The sequence below is a fragment of the Leptonychotes weddellii genome, chromosome 1 (genome assembly GCF_054177405.1).
Source record: "Leptonychotes weddellii isolate Sample4059 chromosome 1, ASM5417740v2, whole genome shotgun sequence".
NCBI classification, from domain to species: domain Eukaryota; kingdom Metazoa; phylum Chordata; class Mammalia; order Carnivora; family Phocidae; genus Leptonychotes; species Leptonychotes weddellii.
In genome coordinates this window covers 148,088,729-148,107,997 of record NC_138369.1, presented here as the reverse complement: position 1 = coordinate 148,107,997, position 19,269 = coordinate 148,088,729, and positions in this window count along the sequence as shown.

The following is a 19,269-nucleotide window of genomic DNA, read 5'->3' as shown; positions in this document are numbered from 1 at the left end:
TAATATTCCATTGTATATATACACCACATCTTCTTTATCCATTCATCTGTCGATGGACAACTGGGCTCTTTCCATAGTTTGGCTATTGTGGACATTGCTGCTATAAACATCGGGGTGCACGTACCCCTTCGGATCCATATGTTTGTATCTTTGGGGTAAATACCCAGTAGTGCAATTGCTGGGTTGAAGGGCAGCTCTATTTTCAACTTTCTGAGGAACCTCCATACTGTTTTCCAGGGGGCTTGTCTTTCAAAGATTCAGCTCATTGACCTGCTGGGATGGCATGACTGCTCTGTTGTCTGTATCACGCCTGCTCACAATACTTCTACCTGCATTTTCTAGACATGATTCCTAAATCCTTACCAGTTAACATTAACCTTAGAGAAAAATCAGGACAGAAGCAAATTTTATCCTTCACTTTCAGGAAAAGCCACTGCAAAATAAGCAATAAGGATGTGACGTACAAGCACATCTAGGGGTCATCCCTCGAGGGCCACAAGAAAACACTGAGGAAGACGTGCCAGGAGGTGGTCAATGATCATCCCAAGGATGCATTCACTTCAGAGGAAGTATAACAAAATGGGGAAGAATGCAAAATCAGACTTTTTGGGCCAGATCCTGGCTGCTTCATTACTAGTGTGACCTTGCCCAAACCTTTCCACTTCTTTATGCCTGTTTCCTTTACTGTGAAATGGGGATGATAGCAGTACTTTCCACACAGTGTGGCTTAAGGATACGTGATGTAGTGAGCTCAGTGTGAGGGGCTCTGTAAGCACCACAGAAATATAACTGACATTTAGACTGAAACTCATTTTACCAAACACTATGCAAACATGATTTCATAGTATCAGAGTGCTGTTTTCATTATTATCCTCATTTCATGGATGAAACTAAGGCTTAACAACTTCTTATAACTTTCTCAAGATTATGGAGTGTATAAAGGTTCAAAATGATTTCACCTGTAACTTTACTCTACCCTCACCGAGTCTGTCTCTGAAATCTGACACTTACCTCCAAACACACCCCTTTATATCTTGGGCTGCAAAAACCCAAAGGAAGGATGGAAGAGGAAGGCAAAACAGTATTTTACAACTCTCTACCATATTTCAGGTTATACTCTCAAACCCTTCGCGTTCTGTCACCCTGTGGACTACTAATCTGCAGTACAGTATACTGTCATCCTCATCTTTCCCTAAGCTTATCAGCAACTTCTAAACATATTGTGCCAAAAAAGTTAGGCTAGTTATCTTATTGCTATTTCCCCAAAAAAGATATGCCAAAAGCTAAGTCTTCTTTATTATGTCCGTGTTAACCTATTTCCTTCCCTTAGTATCATATTCACATTTAAACAACAATGCAGTGATGTTCATAATTCAGAAACCATGCAAGGTGAAATGAGTCTAATTGGAAAAAAATGCATATGAATCCTCAGAGCACGCACACTACCGCCAAGTTCAAAATGTACATGGCTCCCTTACAGATATTCCATGGCGGGAGCACCAAAAGTGACACATTGCATTAACACATAAGCATGAAAATACCATATCCTATTCATTGGAGACAGGTGTTAAATTATAGGGGTGTGTTTTGTTCATATGGTATTTATGTCTTTCAAGTTTGTTTGACAGTTCAGAAACATTGTGACTGGGACTCATGAATAAAATTGGAATAATTTTCTTTTCTTTTTTTATTGTATTCTTTCCTCATTCCCACTTTCTATTGGAAGATAAGCAGAGGTAAATTCATCTATGTATCTTATGAACATGCACACTAATTATGCATAAGGAAGCCAATTAACTAGGTGGAACACGTTTTACCTTTATACTTCCTGTTATTCTTTTTCTGATTCCTGTGGTTTCAAGTGGCAGAATCCATTCAAAATATGGAATGACCATACTGCTAACAATAAGCAGAGAATGATAAATAAAAGCATACAGAGATCTTGGAAGAGCAGTAATAGTAATAATAAAAAAATAAAATTTACTTCTTTTAGGAATATCCTAGACAGTCTTATGTGATAATTCATAATACAGCTCACTTGACAGGATAGGGAGAAATGTGTGGATTTGATATACTAAATAGCTCTGGAAGAGACTGTAGTTTTTGATACTGAAGAGATAAAATATGTACTTCGACACATATGAACCAGGGGAAAAATTAATCAGTCATATTTAGTAAATGGCTCTTTCCCCTCTATGCATCTTAGTTCTATTTTTCATGTAATTTAGTTTTCATTACAAATTGGATGAGTTATGCCAGAAGTGTAGGTTGGAAGAATTTTAATTAGTTGATTCTTAGGAGAGAAATATATTGTACAGAAAGCCATTTTAGTCTTATAGTGTATTCTGAAGTTGCGAAGTTGGAATGACTATATATATATATATATAAACACTATATATATTCAGATATATTATATTCATATATAAACATTAATAAAGTCTTTATACACAGTACTAATTATATATTTTATATATATTTATATATATATATTTTTATATATATACATATGCACACTAATAGGAGTCATGGTGGTTTCAGCCCTCTGACAATGATACTAATAGACAATGTGGCTAAACAGGCACACCTTGACCTTGTTTTATTGCACTTTGCTTTCTTGCATTTCACAGATAATTGCATTATTTCCAAATTGAGGGTTCGTGGCGATCCTGCATCAAGCAAGTGTATCAGCACCATTTTCCCAACAGTATTTTCTCAGTTCGTGTCTCTGTGTCACATTTTGGCAAGTCTCACAATATTTCTAACTTTTTCATTATTACTATATTCATTATGGTGATCTGTAATCAGTGATCTTTGTGTTACTATTGTAACTTTTGGGGACCCCCCACCCCCAAACTATGCCCCTATAACCCAGCAAGCTTAATCAATGACCATTCTGTGTGTTCTGCTCCACCGACTGTCTGTTTCCCCATCTCTCTCCCTCTTCTCGGGCCTTTCTATTCCCTGAAACACAACAATATTGAAATTAGGCCAGCTAATAACCCCACGATAGCCTCTAAGTGTTCAAGTGAGAGAAGAGTCATATGTCTCTCACTTTAAGTCAAAGTTAGAAATGATTAAGCTTAGGGAGGAAGGCATATCAAAAGCCAAGGCAGACTGAGAGCTAGGCATCTTGTGCCAAACAGTTAGCCAAGTTGTGAATGCAAAGGAAAAGTTCTTGAAGGAAATGAAAAGTGCTACTCCAGTGAACACATGAGTGATAAGAAAGCAAAACAGCCTTATTGCTGATATGGAGAAAGTTTCAGTGGTCTGGAGAGAATATCAAACCAGCCACAACCTTCCCTCAAGCCAAAGCCTAATCCAGAGCAAGACCCTAACTCTCTTCTATTCTGTGAAGGCTGACAGAGGTGTGGAAGCTGCAGAAGAAAAGTTGGAAGCTAGCAGAGGTTGGGTCATGAGGGTTAAGGAAAGAAGCTGTCTCCATAACATAAAAGTGCCAGGTGAAGCAAAAGCAGAATCTCTGAAGTATACCTGCACATTCTCAAGGTACTGGGTACAATACTATATTGTGTCCATTAGAGGAAGACTGATGTTCTTATTTTCTACATTTTGACTTTTCCTCTGGTCTGCTTAAATTATACTAAGAGACATACAGAATCAGCTTCAGTGCAGGTGGTTTTGTCCATTTCTCATTGTAATTCTGTCAAATTTTGTTTTGTGTGTGTGTGTGTGTATATATATTTCAAATATATATAGCTTTTAAAAATATATATGGTTCTTTTTATTGAGAGGGAGAGGGGAGGAGGGGCAGAGGAAGAGAGAGAGAGAGTCTTAAGCAGGCTCCATACCCAGCGGGAGCCCACTGTGGGGCTCCATCCCAAGCCCCTGAAATCATGACCTGAGCTGAAATCAAGAGTCAGATGCTTAGCCAACTGACCCACCCAGGTGCCTCAACTTTATATATTTTTTGAATATACAATTTATGGTGTGTTACTTGATAAATAGTACACACCAATGTATTTTTTCTTTTATTGTTATCTAACTACATTTTTATCCTGAAAAATTATTTTTGCCTTAAATTCTGTTTCATGTGCTATAAATAACTACATTGCTTTTCCTTGATTAGTTTTTTTTGACATAATGTTTCTTTTCCTATTTCTTTGCTTTCTAACTTTCCATTTTATTCTGCTTTAGGCATATCTCTTTTAAAGTGCATATACCTGTTTTGCTTTTTAAAAATCTTTGCTAGGGTGCCTGGGTGGCTCAGTTGGTTAAGCACCCAACTCTTGGTTTCAGCTCAGGTCATGATCTCAGGGTGCTGGGATCAAGCCCTGAGTCTGGCTCTGTGCTCAGTGCAGAGTCTGCTTGGGACTCTTTCCCTCTTCCTCTTCCTCTGACCCTTCCCCTACTAGCTCTCTCTCTCTCAAAATCAATCAATAAATCTTTTAAAAAAATCTTTGCCTTTTGAGTGGTGAGTAAAATTCCATTCAGTTACAATTTGTGGCTGTGTATGTTTGTGTGATTGCTAATATACTTGGATGCATATATATAATCCTTTTGGTGTTATTTTCTAACCTATTATCCATTTTCAATGAGTGCATTTTTTTCATTGTATTTTATTGATTAACTCTTCTATTTATCTTTTCTTACCTCTACTGATTTGAAAATATTCTATCCTATGTTTATTCTCTTAGGAGTTACTCTGAAATATTTAACATGTCTTGAATGAAAAATAAATAAATAAATAAATAATTCCACCCCCTGTTGCTTCAGTCGGTAGAGCATCTAACTCTTGACCTTGGGGTCATGAGTTCAGGCCCCATGACGGATGTAGAGATTAGTTAAAAAAATGTAATCTCAGCATAATCAGTATTTCTCTCCTTTTCCTTAACAACAAAAAAATCTTTAAAATGTTTTAAGTCTGAGTCCTCATTCATGTCTTATGTTTTTTTCTCATCTTTTAATTATACATCGTGCTCTCCTCTAAATTTATTATTGTTCTGGTTGCTCAATACAGCCAAAACTTACTTAGAATTTGTTATATTTTCCATAAACTTCTTTATGCTCTCTAGCTTTTTCCCACTTATTCATTCCAGGTGATTTTATTCCTGAGGGACATCATTCTGTAGTTCTTTCAGTCAAGGTTTGAGTGTCAATTTTCAATGTTTAACATGAAAAATATTTCATTTTGCCCTCTTGAATAATAGTTTTGCTGCTTACAGAATCATATGTTGGCAGGTGTCTACCCTGTGAATTTATTTATACTATTATCTCAGCATTAGCCTTTATTGTTGATATTGTGAACTTTTTTATGTGTTCTTTCACATATATTCTATATTTTCTGTTTGTTTTCAATATCTTTTTTTTATTTTGATGTTTTATACCTTTACTCTGAAGTGTCTAACATTTTACTCTGCTAAAGACTTCTAATATTTTTAAATCTGGAGTTCGTATTTCTTCATCTGGAAAATTTTTAGCCATTTTCCCTTGGGCTCTTGCTTCTCCACCATTTCTACCATACACTTTGCATCCAGAATTTCTTTTTAAATCTCTACCGAAACTTCTCATTCCATTCTCCATATCTCTTAACCAATATTTATTGTTTTACATATTTTTCCTTTTTCTGAAATGCATTCTTTGTTATTTCAGCAAATGTTTCAATTTGCATATTCTCTCAGCTGTGTGCACTTCAACACATTCATTGTGATTTCCTTGCAATGCCCCTTATTTCATTTCTACAAGTTTTCTTAGAATATCTTACTATTCTTTGGGCGCCTGGGTGGCTCAGTTGGTTAAGCGACTGCTTTTGGTGCAGGTCCTGATCCTGGAGTCCCGGGATCGAGTCCCACATCGGGCTCCCTGCTCAGCAGGGAGGCTGCTTCTCCCTCTGACCCTCCTCCCTCTCATGTGCTCTCTCTCTCTCATTCTCTCTGTCTCAAATAAATAAATAAAATCTTTAAAAAAATAATAAAATAAAAAAAGAATATCTTACTATTCTGTATTGTCTTTAACTTTGCTATTTTATTATTTTAATTGCTTGTGACATTAATCTTTTGGTTGGCATTTACTAATGATTTTTATTCATTGTGAATTGTTACTGTCTGTGTGTATGTGCGTCCATGTGTGTTTGACCTCATTTTTAGTGTTTTGTTTTGTTTTTTTTCTGTTTAGTGGGCACTGTACCTCAGCTAGATGTGAGAGGTTCACTCAATTTCAGTCTGCTAGATCTTCAGGCATGTCTATAGTTCATGAATAAATTTTATGTTACTGTATCAGCTTAGGGTTTCTTAACCCAATTGGGGAAAGTAAATTCAATCCTCAAACCAATAAGCAGTGTAGGTCAAGGTTTTTCTTTCTCAGGGGATTCTATTTTCTGTAGTCAGTCTCCTTGCTGTCTCCCTCGGTGGGTAGGAGAACACTTTGTAATTAGACTGACACTAATCACACTGATCTTGGGAACTCTGCTTTTATGCAGACCTACAGCTGGGTCTTTTGCTTTCAGGTAGATATTTAAACCCAAGATCTTGGGCTATTGTGGTCAGTGACTATAAGAACATGCACTCCATCTCTTAAATGCTAATCATGCTTGTTTTTAGCTTCTTTTTTTGTTTATGGCATGTAGAGATTAATTTATTATTGGTGAGCTCAGTGATGTATTTTATGGCTGTTTTATTGTTGTTATATTTCATGCAGTACTGTAGGTGCTTGGCACAAAGGACTTACTCACATTATGTCAGCTCACCATCTCACCTGTACCTGTAATTCCCTTTTTGTTGAACTTTTATAAGAAAGTTAAAAAAATGTGGTTGTTTGAGGCTACCTCTATTCCATACTAGGAATTCCTTTAAAAGAAAATTAGAGACATATTTTAGTCACTTGTGTGTTACCTTCAGGATTTATGGCATGACCATATGTGACCATTATTTACTTCATAGTTTTTGTTAAATCAGCTCTGTAAAACACAAAACAAACAAATAAAAATAAAGCAAAAACACAAGCTAAACAAAATCCCAAGTGGGTTATTTATCCTAGACCTAAACAATAATATCTGGTGAATCATGATTTTTGAGAAACTGTTTATAATTTTCTAGTTAAGCACTAAATTAGATGTGTAACTGTTTTTATCAATTTTGTCTGTTTTACCACCTAGGTTCACATCTCATGACACTAAAAATTCATAGCATACTTTAGGAAATTGAAACAGTAAAAAATCTTTATCACCTATGGTGATAAAAACTAGGTGAATATAGTTACCAATGAATTTATGCTGCATATTTGAATATTTGTAGATGAAATACAAAATGTGTTTGAATTTCAATAGTTTACTGGATGATGAATATATTATTCTATGTATTTTATGTCATTATAGATCATGTATAATTAATATTATATATAATCATTTTTAATATTATTTTTAGCCTCCTAAACATTTCCACTAATTATTTTTAATAATTCTTACATTATTCCATTTAAAAAAATTTTTAAAGATTTTATTTATTTATTTGAGAGAGCAAGCAAGTGAGCAAGAGAGCATGAGCAGGGGGGAGAGGCAGAGAGAGAGGGAGAAGCAGACTCCCCGCTGAGCAGGGAGCCCAATGCGGGACTCTATCCCAGGACCCTGGGATCATGACCTGAGCTACAGGCAGACGCTTAACCGACTGAGCCACCCAGGCACCCCAATTTTTTATTTTTAAATTGTTGAAATATCACCTACTTGTTTTCAAGTTTTCTTGTGCTCTTAGACTGTAAGCATGTTGAGGGTTAAAAAGTGTGCCTTACTCATCTTTGAGTTCTCTATGATGTCCAGTACAGTATTTTGGACAGAAGTGAAACTCAATGTTAAATAGAATTAAATTGGTCAAAATAATCAAAACTACTTGGTATGTACATGATCTTGACAATTACTAAGCAATTGTTTCTCTTGGATTCTGATTAACAGCATTTTAGGAGAAGCAATGTATCGACAGTCATTCACTCACATTGGAAAAGTACTAGTGCTTTTAGTTTTACATGCATTGATTGACATTTTCTACTGCTTCTGATATTTTCATTGTGTCACTAAGTCTTTTATATAAGTTAAAACAATGTATCATGCAAAAATTGTCTTCCACTGAAATTGCATTTTTGCCTTCAAAATTAATGTAAATGTTAAAAATGTAGCAATGAACTCTAATAAATCTAATTCAATTGCGTTGTGTTGTAGGTCATTATAAATCCCAATAAAATTGTTATTTTTCCTAATGAAAACATTATTGAAAACTATGATTTGATCTTATTGTTTTACCCACAGAGGCATGAAAAACAGTATTAAAAATAAAATTATTTTTCTGCTTTGCTTGTATTTGTTATTTCCAAAACCCAATTACAAAAACTTGGACTGTGATAATGTAAAAACACCTATTAATTTATCAGTAACAGCTTGTCCATCTCTGTAGTGACAAAATTTTCCTAAAGTATAAATGTCCTGAAAGAGGAAGCTTACATTATAAGAAAATATATAAGGCTGTAGAAATTGAATTTTAGCTTAGTAAATATTTATTGAATGTCCAGTACAATTCAAGTATTATGTTAGACACTAGAGATAAAAAGTAGTCGGACATTGCTCCTATTCTCAAAAAGCATAATAATGTAATGATGGTAATATTGAAAGTATGCACAGCTTCTCAAGGCAGTACAAAGGGGTAGGCTTTAATTCTGTTGTAGGAGTCATATTTCTATACAAAACCATGACAAGGAATTTGCCTCTTAGAACTGGGTTGTAAAGGTAGTTCTGGGAGAAGAAATATAAAAATGCACAGAGACATGTAACAGTATGTCATATCAGGCAAAATACTGTCATATTGCTTGATATAGAGATGAGCGGGATGCCTTAAGAGATTGAGTTTGGAAAAAGGGTATATAGACATGCCTCGTAAACTACAATTTGAGGACATTAAAAATCTCAAGGAGCCTGTTTCTTCAGTTTTAAACACACTTTTAAAATCTGGCATTGCACGGGAGATATTGATATCTAGTCATGGACATTTCCATCATAGTATACTGAAAACAGAAACAGAACACTAATAAATTATTCTGAGAAGAAATCTTGGCAGCAATTTGGAGCACATTTACCCAAAATTTGGAAATACGCTTTGATAGTTATGTAGATGTCTGCAGTGCCTAATAAAATTTTCTAGGACTCATCTATTAACATTTGACCAAAATGCATTTCACAGAACGTGTTTGCTATCAACTGACAAGGTGAAGAATGTAGAAGTCTACATTTTTGTTACCTTGATTAGAAATAAGAAATACTAGTGAAATAATGTCAGCTCATTTTATACATATTTAACTATTACAAAAATGTGTCTGCCATTAGAAAATCACCTTTTTAATAATTTATTTCCTTCCTTCATTCAATAATTTATTGAGTACTTACATTCCTTGAATATGTGTGCATATATATTGATATAGATGGATTTAGTCTTACTAATATTAATTTTATAAAATATTTTTTGGGTGTTTAAAATATGGGCTTTGTAATTAGGCTTCCCAGAGTTTAAATTCTGGTTTTGCTATTTTCTAGGTATATAAACTGGAGCAAGTTATTTCACTTCTCTTAATTTCAATTACTTCACCTTTACAATAGGGATACATGGGCCACAGGGATACATGTAAACAAACACTGAGTACCTTCTCCCCCACATAGCAAATGCTCACCAAATACAGATTGTTGTTGTTGTTATTATTAAAACAGTATTATTATCATCATTAAGGTTATGTATAGAAAGCATATTTACAAGTCCTGCTGATGATCTACTACTAAAAACTATGTATCAGTGGAATCCAATATTTTGTCAATCACTCATACAATAGGGAAAAAGAAAACTATGTATATTCTATCTCTTCCTATCAACACTTTCTGTATCTACTTATCCAATTAAATCTCAAAGGACAGTATAGGAGATGATATTCTGTTAAACATACTATATATAGGGGCATCTGTGTGGCTCAGTCTGTTAAGAGTCTGCCTTCGGCTCAGGTCATGATCCCAGGGTTCTGGGATTGAGCCCCACATAGGGTTCCCTGCTCAGCAGTGAGTTTGTTTCTCCCTTTTCCTCTCGCTCTCCACCTGCTTGTTCTCTCTCTCTCTCAAATAAATGAATAAAATCTTAAAAAAAATACTATGTATAAATTCTGTTTCAATTAATTGTAATCTTGAAAAGCTACCACTTTATTGGATTTTATTAGATTATTATTGATATTACCTTATAATAAGACTAATAAAAATCTTACCCTTGAAGTAAGAGAAATTTAAATTGTTGTTTTCTTATTCGTTTATCTTCCCAATATTAGTTCTGTCTTTAACCTTTGCAGGAATCTTTCTAAGGGAGTCCACTTGATATAGGTGATTTTAATTTAAATTAGATAATATAAAATGTAAATCCAATTAATTAGCACACATGTAAGCTATAATGTATAACAGTGTGCTGAAAGTTAATGAGTGAGTTTGTAACTCTTGATTCCCCTTTATTTATTCATTCAAAAGTATTTCTTGAGTGGTTATAATTGCCTTAAACACATTTAGATAGCAGCACTGAAAATAAATAGCAAAAATTCTATTGGTCACATCAGATAATTAAAAAAATATATATATATATATAACACATATATAACTATTTATATATAATTAATTAGATATAATTTAATTAGATATAATTATATATAATATATAAAATTAATAAGATACAATCATATGTTAGAGGGAGTTAAGTACTATGAAGAAGAATAAAACCAAGGAAAGAGGCAGGTAACCAGGAATAACAGAGTAGCCAGAAATGATGTTATGTTATCTTTGCATGAGAATAAAGCCCAGGATATTCCCTTTTCTATCTCCATATAATTTGATCCCTTGTGATGTAAGGCAGCACAACACACTGGCTCTTGTCCTGTGGTGCACTGTTATAAATAGAGGAACTGCCCCTCTTGTTACAGGAACATAGACTGCATCTTGGACCACTCCCTGCCTATGATGAAAAATATGCCCTTAGAGTAGTGGTTCTTATCCAGTTTGCAGGTGGTTTTCCTGGAAAATGGGGCCACTGGATTATCTATCATTAGAATTTTTACTTGGTATGTAAATTATTATAAAGCACATTTAAAATCCAGTTCAAGCCAAAAGAGGGCACATATTTTGAATATAAAAGTAACAAACTGAGGGTTCTAGAGGGGAGGGGGGTGGGAGGATGGGTTAGCCTGGTGATGGGTATTAAAGAGGGCATGTTCTGCATGGAGCACTGGGTGTTATGCACAAACAATGAATCATGGAACACTACATCAAAAACTAATGATGTAATGTTTGGTGATTAACATAACATAATAAAAAAATAAAATAAAATTAAATAAATAAATAAATAAATAAATAAATAAATAAAATAAAAGTAGCCTACTACTTTGCCCATTAGCTCCAGTCAGAACAAAGGAAGAATCCTTAATTTCAGTCATGGCTCCAGAGTCTCATTAACTCTTAAATTATAATAGTATGTTTCAGGTATCAGATAACAATGTAGCAAGTAGATTCCTAAACCGCCAGTAACTAACTATAGCAGTGTTCCCCCTGGTCCTTTACACTGAGTACTGGAATTAAAGAATCAGGCCCCAGAATACTTTATTTAATATTGGACATTCCTGTGCTTGGGGCCAGGATTATTACTACATAAACCAATACATTCATGATTGGAGTAATATAAATTTCTTATTTACATTTCAGTGAAAATAATGAAGGGGCCTCTGGAATTTAACTAGTTATGATAATACAATGGGTGCAGAAACAGAAAGTTCTTTCAACACTAAGAAAAACAAATTCAAACCCTTTTCTTTACACCTATTATTAAAGTTATGAAAGTCCATCTAAATATCTTTGTGAGGATGTAAAAAGAAAAGCCAAAATGGGAAATGTAATAAAACCAAAGGAGAGAAATCACAAAACAGAAAAAAAGTCACTATACAATATGGTCTGAAGTTTTCCAGTAAAATTGGTTTGGAACAGATACATAAACCAATTTGGTTCATTGACTTCTTGATGGTATACATTTTGTCCTTTCAGATCTTATATTGAGTGTAATAGATCACTATATATGGAATGGATATAGTTTTTATTAGAGAGAGAGAGAAAGCTGGATTTCATTAGATTTTATCAAGCTGAAATACTGTGATTTTTAGAAATAAGTTGGGTCTCCATGCCTGAGAAAAGAAATTTATATATAATTTCTTATATATAAATTTTTTAATAGCATACATATTTAATAAATAAGTGCCCCTGTATAAATTTCTTAGAAAATCCTCACTTTTTTTTGAGTTTTAAATTGATTGCTCTTCTTTGATTTGGGTTTTTGCTGAAAACACAATTATATCTTGTTTATCAAGTATTTGAATGTTTGCTCTTTTAGTAAATTTATTTCATTTTTTTGAAATTGATCTTTTTTAAGAAAAAATCTTGAAAATCAAAACCTAGGCACATTTCTCAAACAAGATTTACCTTAAACTTTACATCTTATATAATTAATCACTTGAAACCATAAAGGACATGAAACTTTTCTAACACATTCACCCATCACAGGAAGCCCACTCTTTTTTTTTTTTTTTTTTAAGATTTATTTATTTATTTGAGGGGGAAGGGGCAGAGGGAAAGAATCTTCAGGCAGACTACTTGCTGAGTGCAGATCCCGGAGCTGGACACAGGGCTCCACTGGGGACTCCACCTGGGGCTCCACCAAGGCTCAATCTCAGGACCCATGAGATCATGACCTGAGCCCAAACCAAGAGTCCTTTGCTTAATCAATTGACCCACTCAGGCACCCTTCAATAAGCCCACACTTAATCAAATCCTTTGTAGTTGACTTTTAACAGGAAATTAGGAAATGTAGGATGTAAAAAATGTAGATGCAGGAAATTATATGAAAATGGATAAGACTGTTTTATCTATTAAACAAATCATAGATTCTGTTATCATTTCTCCTAACTGGAGCCAAATTGCAGCTGTCTTTAACCTGAAGGAATAGCACCCTACAATTTTAGACAACTAAATCACTACATAGATAGAGCAATGAGTGTGATGAGTTTTAAATCTCTTATCAGTTGCATAGCTTAAAGATATGGGAACAGGGAACTGGTTGGCATGCAATGTTTAAATACTTTAAGAAAAAGAACAATCACATCAGCTTGCAATTAACTTAAATTTCTGTGCATTCCAAAAACATAAATAGATGTTCTATATTTTAACCACTGCTATTTATTTTCTCTCAAAACTATATTAGAATTTCACTTTGAATAGATTTATAGCTGTCACTACTGTCTAACTATAACATGAACATGAAATTAAGTTTATATATGTGTGAAAATGAATGTAATAAAACAAGTTCTGCTTTACTTTTGATACTTATGATATCCCTTTCTCTGGAGAGAACGTCTAGTTTTCCTTCACTCTGTGTGTGTGTGTATGTATTTATCTAAAGATTCAATCAATTTTGAAACATAATTACTGATTTAAAAGACGACCGTGAGAAGAAAACTAAGGAAACAGAAATAGGTCAGAACACTAATAAAAATTATAAAAAGGGAGAAATAAAGGGAAAATCCAGTTCTCCTGGGTAACAAATTCTATTTTTTTAAAGTATGGTGACTAAAACAACAGCTTAATGTAAGATAGAGAACTGATTATAAAGAATAAGAAGAGTTAGTCCAAAAACTATCCTAATTACGGTGCCAGTGAACATATTAGAGAAAGGGACACCACACACAACTATATAAAAGAGCACATCAAATACAAAAGAAAAATATTAAGAGCCTGGCATATAAATGGGTAAAGAATTCACACAGTATACTTACTAAAGAAGAAATCCCAAAGGTAGTATATTAGTTTATTAAAGCTGCCATTATAAAGTTCCACAAATGGGTGGCCTAGAACAACAGAAAATTATTGTTTCATGTTTCTGGAGGCCATCAGTCTTTCTGAGGACCATGGGGAAAAATCTATTCCAAGCCTCTCTCCTAGTTTCCAGTGATTTGATGGTGATCTTTGGTGTTCCTTGGCTTCTACTTCATCACTCTGAGCCTCACCTTCAACTTCAGATGGTGTTCTCCCTGTGCATGTCTGTATCTGAATTCCCCATTTTATAAGGACACGAGTAGTCTTGGATTAGGGGCCCACTCTACTTTGGTATGGCCTCATCCTCACCTAACTACATCACTAATGACCTTATTTTCAAATTATAAGGTACTAGGTGTTATAACTTCACCAAATGAATTTTGGGGTAACACAAATCAACTCAAACATGTTGTAAATGCATAAATATATATTCTGTTCTGCATGTAATGAAATTACTTCAAATTAAAATTAATAGTGTGATGCCATTAAAATACATATTTATATTATTCAATGATGATAAGTCACTTTCATAAACTCCTATTTGAGTTTTTATGTCTGTGCTTTCTTCTTGGGGGAGAAAATTTATCCATATGTATCAAATGTCTTCAGATCCTGTTTTTAGCCAAATCATTTATTTTAAAGATTTTATTTATTTATTTGGCACAGAGAGAGAGAGACAGCGAGAGAAGGAACACAAGCAGGGGGAGTGGGAGAGGGAGAAGCAGACTTCCGGTTGAGAGAGAGCCCGATATGGGGCTTGATCCCAGGACCCCGGGATCCTGACCTGAGCCGAAAGCAGACACTTAATGACTGAGCCACCCAGGCGCCCCTTGGCCAAATCATTTAACATGTGCAGATATCCTCAAGGAAAATTATTTTAAAAGTAGCTATATGTTTTACAGAAAATTCATCAAAACATTTTTTATTTATAAATATTGGGAAAAAAATTTCCAACTTTAGGGACCAATGGAACAAATTGGTTGATATATATAAAATATAATAATATCCAGACAATAAAAATTGTGGTTAACTTTTTTATAGCATTTACTAATGTGCCAGGTGTTAATCTAAGCATTTTAATGTGTATTAACACAGAGAATTTTCACAAGGACCCTATGAGAAATATGCTACTACTAACTCTTATTTTTGATAAACTTTAGGTATAAAAATTTTAAATAACTTGTCTAAGGTCATCCAGTTTTGCAAGCAGCAGAGCTAGGGTAAAATCCAGGCATCTGGTCCCAAAATTCATTTTCTTAATCATTTTGCTATGTTGACCTCATAAATTGATATTGAAATATTTATTATATCAGATTGTTTAAATGAAACAAAGTACAATATTATACATGAAATTTTCAATTACTTTCATTGAAAAATAAGTCAGAACATAAAATGACGAGATAACTAACAACCGTTGCCTTAGAATTGTGTTATTAGCAGTGATTTTACTGTTACTTATACTTCTGTATTCTTTTCTTTGTTTTTAAATTGCATTTATTTATTTTTTTGCAAACACTTTGTTTTAAAATTTTATTTAAATTCTAGTCAGTTAACATATATTGTAATATTGGTTTCAGGAGTAGAATTTAGTGATTCATCACTTACATACAACACCCAATGCTCATCACAAGTACCCTCCTTAATACCTATCACTCATCTAGCCCATCCCCTACCCACCTCCCTCCAGCACCCCTCAGTTTGTTCTCTATAGTTAAAAGTATGTTTCTTGGTTTGCCTCCCTCTCTTTTTTATTTCTTTCCCCTATATTCATCTGTTTTGTTTCTTAAATTCCACATATGAGTGAAATCATATAGTATTTGTCTTTCTCTGACTTATTTCACTTAGCGTAAGACACTCTAGCTCCATGTACATTGTTGCAAATGCAAGATTTCATTCTTTTTTATGGCTGAGTAATATTCCATGGTGTGTGTGTGTGTGTGTGTGTGTGTGTGTGTGTGTATGTGTATGGCACATCTTCTTTAGATAGATATATAGATAGACCACATCTCATATATTATTATAATATATTATTATAATGTGTATAATATATATACACATACACACACCACATCTTCTTTATCCATTCATCAGTCGATGGACATGTGGGCTATTTCCATAACTTGTTTACTGTTGATAATGCTGCTATAAACATCAGGGTGCATGTGCCTCTTTAAATCAGTATTTTTGTATCCTTTGGGTAAATACCTAGTAGTGCAATTGCTGGATCATAGGGTAATTCTATTTTTAACTTTTTGAGACACCTCCATACTGTTTTCCAGAGTGGCTGCACCAGTTTGCGTTCCCACCAACAGTGTAAGAGGGTTCCCCTTTCTCTGTGTCCTCTCCAGCATCTGTTGTTTCCTGTGTTGTTAATTTTAGCCATTCTGACAGGTGTGAGGTGATATCTCATTGTAGTTTTGATTTGTATTTCCCTGATGATGAGTGATATTGAGCATCTTTTCATGTCTGCTAGCCATCTGTATGTCTTCTTGCAGAAAAATGTCTATTCATGTTTTCTGTGCATTTCTTAACTGGATTATTTGTTCTTTGGGTGTTGAGTTTCATAAGTTCTTTATAGGTTTTGGATACTAATCCTTTATCAGATATGTCATTTGCAAATATCTTCTCCCATTCCATAGGTTACCTTTTAGTTTTGTTGATTGTTTCCTTCACTGTGCAGAAGCTTTTATCTTGATGAAGTACCAATTGTTCATTTTTGCTTTTGTTTCCCTTGCCTTCAGAGACATGTCTAGTAAGAAGTTGCTACAGCTGAGGTCAAAGAAGTTGCTGCCTGTGTTCTCCTCTAGGATACTGATGGTTTCTTGTCTCACATTTAGGTCTTTTATCCATTTTGAATTTATTTTTGTGTATGGTATAAGAAAGTGGTCCAGTTTCATTCTTCTTTCTGTTGCTGTCTAGTTTTCCCAAGAGACTTTGGGGAAGTCTGAAGAGACTGTCTTTTGTTGATGGGGCTGTCTTTTTCTACTGGATATTCATTCCTGCTTTGTTGAAGATTAGTTGACACCATAGCTGTGGGTCCATTTCTGGGTTTTCTATTCTGTTCCATTGATCTATGTGTCTGTTTTTATGCCAGTACCATACTGTCTTGATGACTATAGCTTTGTAATAAAGCTTAAAGTCTGGAATTGTGATACCTCCAGGTTTCTTTTCTCTTTCAAGATTACTTTGACTATTTGGGGTCTTTTGTGGTTCCATGCAAATTTTAGAATTGTTTCTTCTACTTCTGTGAAAAATGCTGTTGGTATTTTGTTAGGGATTGTATTACATGTGCAGATTACTTTGGATAGTATAAATATTTTAACAATATTCTTTCTTCCAATTCATGAGCATTGACTGTTTTTCAATTTCTTTATGTCATCTTCAATTTCTTTCACAAGTACCTATAGTTTTCAGAGTATAGATCTTTTACCTGCTTGGTTAGGTTTATTCCTAGGTGTATTATGGTACAATTGTAAATGGGATCAATTCCTTGATTTCTCTTTCTGCTGCTTCATTATTGGTGTATAGAAATGGAACATATTTCTGTACATTGATTTTGTATCCTGTGACTTTGCTGAATTAATATTTCAGTTCTGGTAATATTTGGTGGAGTCTTTTGGGTTTTCACGTACCTGCAATGTATCACGTCATCTGTGAACAGTCAAAGTCTGGCTTCTTCCTTGCTGATTTGGATACCTTTTATTTCTTTTTGTTGTCTGATTGCTGAGGCTAGGACTTCCAGTACTATGTTAAATAACAATGGTGAGAGTGGACATCCCTGTCTTCTTCCTGACCATAGAAGAAAAGCTCTCAGTTTTACCCCATTGAGGATGATATTTGCTGTGGGTCTTTCATATATGGCCTTTATGATGTTGAGGTGTGTTCCCTTTATCTCTACTTTGTTGAGAGTTTTTATCAAGAATGGATGCTGTATTTTGGAAAGTGCCTTTTTCTGCATCTATTGAAAAGATCATATGGTTCTTATCCTTTTTTTTAATTAATGTGTATCATGTCGATTGATTTGCCAATATTGAACCACACTTGAAGCACAGGAATAAATTCCACTTGATCATGGTGAATAATTCTTCTAATGTACTGTTGGATTTGATTTGCTAGTATATTGAAAATTTTTGCATCCATATTCATCACAGATATTGGCCTGTAATTCTCCTTTTTAATTTGGTCTTTGTCTGATTTTGGAATCAATGCAATGTTAGCTTTATAGAATGAGTTTGGAAGTTTCCCTTTCATTTCTATTTTTTGGAACAATTTGAGAAGGATAGGTACTAACTCTTCTTTAAATGTTTTGGGAAATTCATCTGGGAAGCCATCTGGCCCTGCACTTCTGTTTGTTGGGAGATTTTTGATTACTGATTCAGTTTCTTTGCTGGTTATGGGTGTACTCAAATTTTCTATTTCTTTCTGTTTCAGTTTTGATAGCTTATATGTTTCCAAGAATTTATCCATTTCTTCTAGATTGCTTAATTTGTTGGCATATAATTTCTCATAATATTCTCTTATAATCGTTTGTATTTCTGTGGTGTTGGTTGTGATCTCTTCTCTTTCATTCATGATTTTATTTATTTGGGTCTTTTCTGTTTTCTTTTTGATAAGTCTGGCTAGGGCTTTACCAATTTTATTAATTCTTTCATATGATTTTCTAATTTATTTATAATTTTAAGATGCAACAATAATAAAAATACTTAACAGGTGGTCATATGCATTTTTTACATACATTTACTGGATCAAACATGACAGTAAGATTTTTGGTAATTTGAATTTTTGTTTCTCTCTAGGTAAGGTCTTATTTAATTCAAGCTTCAGGTGGCTAGATCCACTAACAAAATATAAATAGATTACATGTTTTATTTAATTAACCCAGGGTCACTATCTATTAGAGCTTAGTTTGCATATCTACCTTAAGAGACTATGGAATAGTCAGGTCATTTCCTGTGACCTAATTTGCATATATGGCCCTATGTCCTTGATAGGGGGATGCCAAAGAAATTTTAGCCTGTTGCTAGGTTCTCTGGATACTTGACTTTGGTTACTACCTCACAGAATTGTATTCCCTAACACATTTTGGGAGGGGTGAGGAGTTGAAGGAGCTTTGAAAATATAATAATGTACTATAGACCAGTAAGCAGTCTACAGAAGCATACCTAGCTCAGCAAGAATAAAAAATAATCCAAGGAAAAGTAGAATAATATGAAATGCAGCAGGGTACAGAAATGTGACTCTTGTCCCCCTTCCCCAATTTCCCCAGTATCATAGTATATATTATACTTATTGCCTGAATATTAAAGGTGGTGCTGGAGGGAGGAGGATGCTGCTGGACTATATATTAGCTACACTAGTAAATAAGGTCAGTTAAACTGATGGTTAAACAAAATCATCTTTGTTTT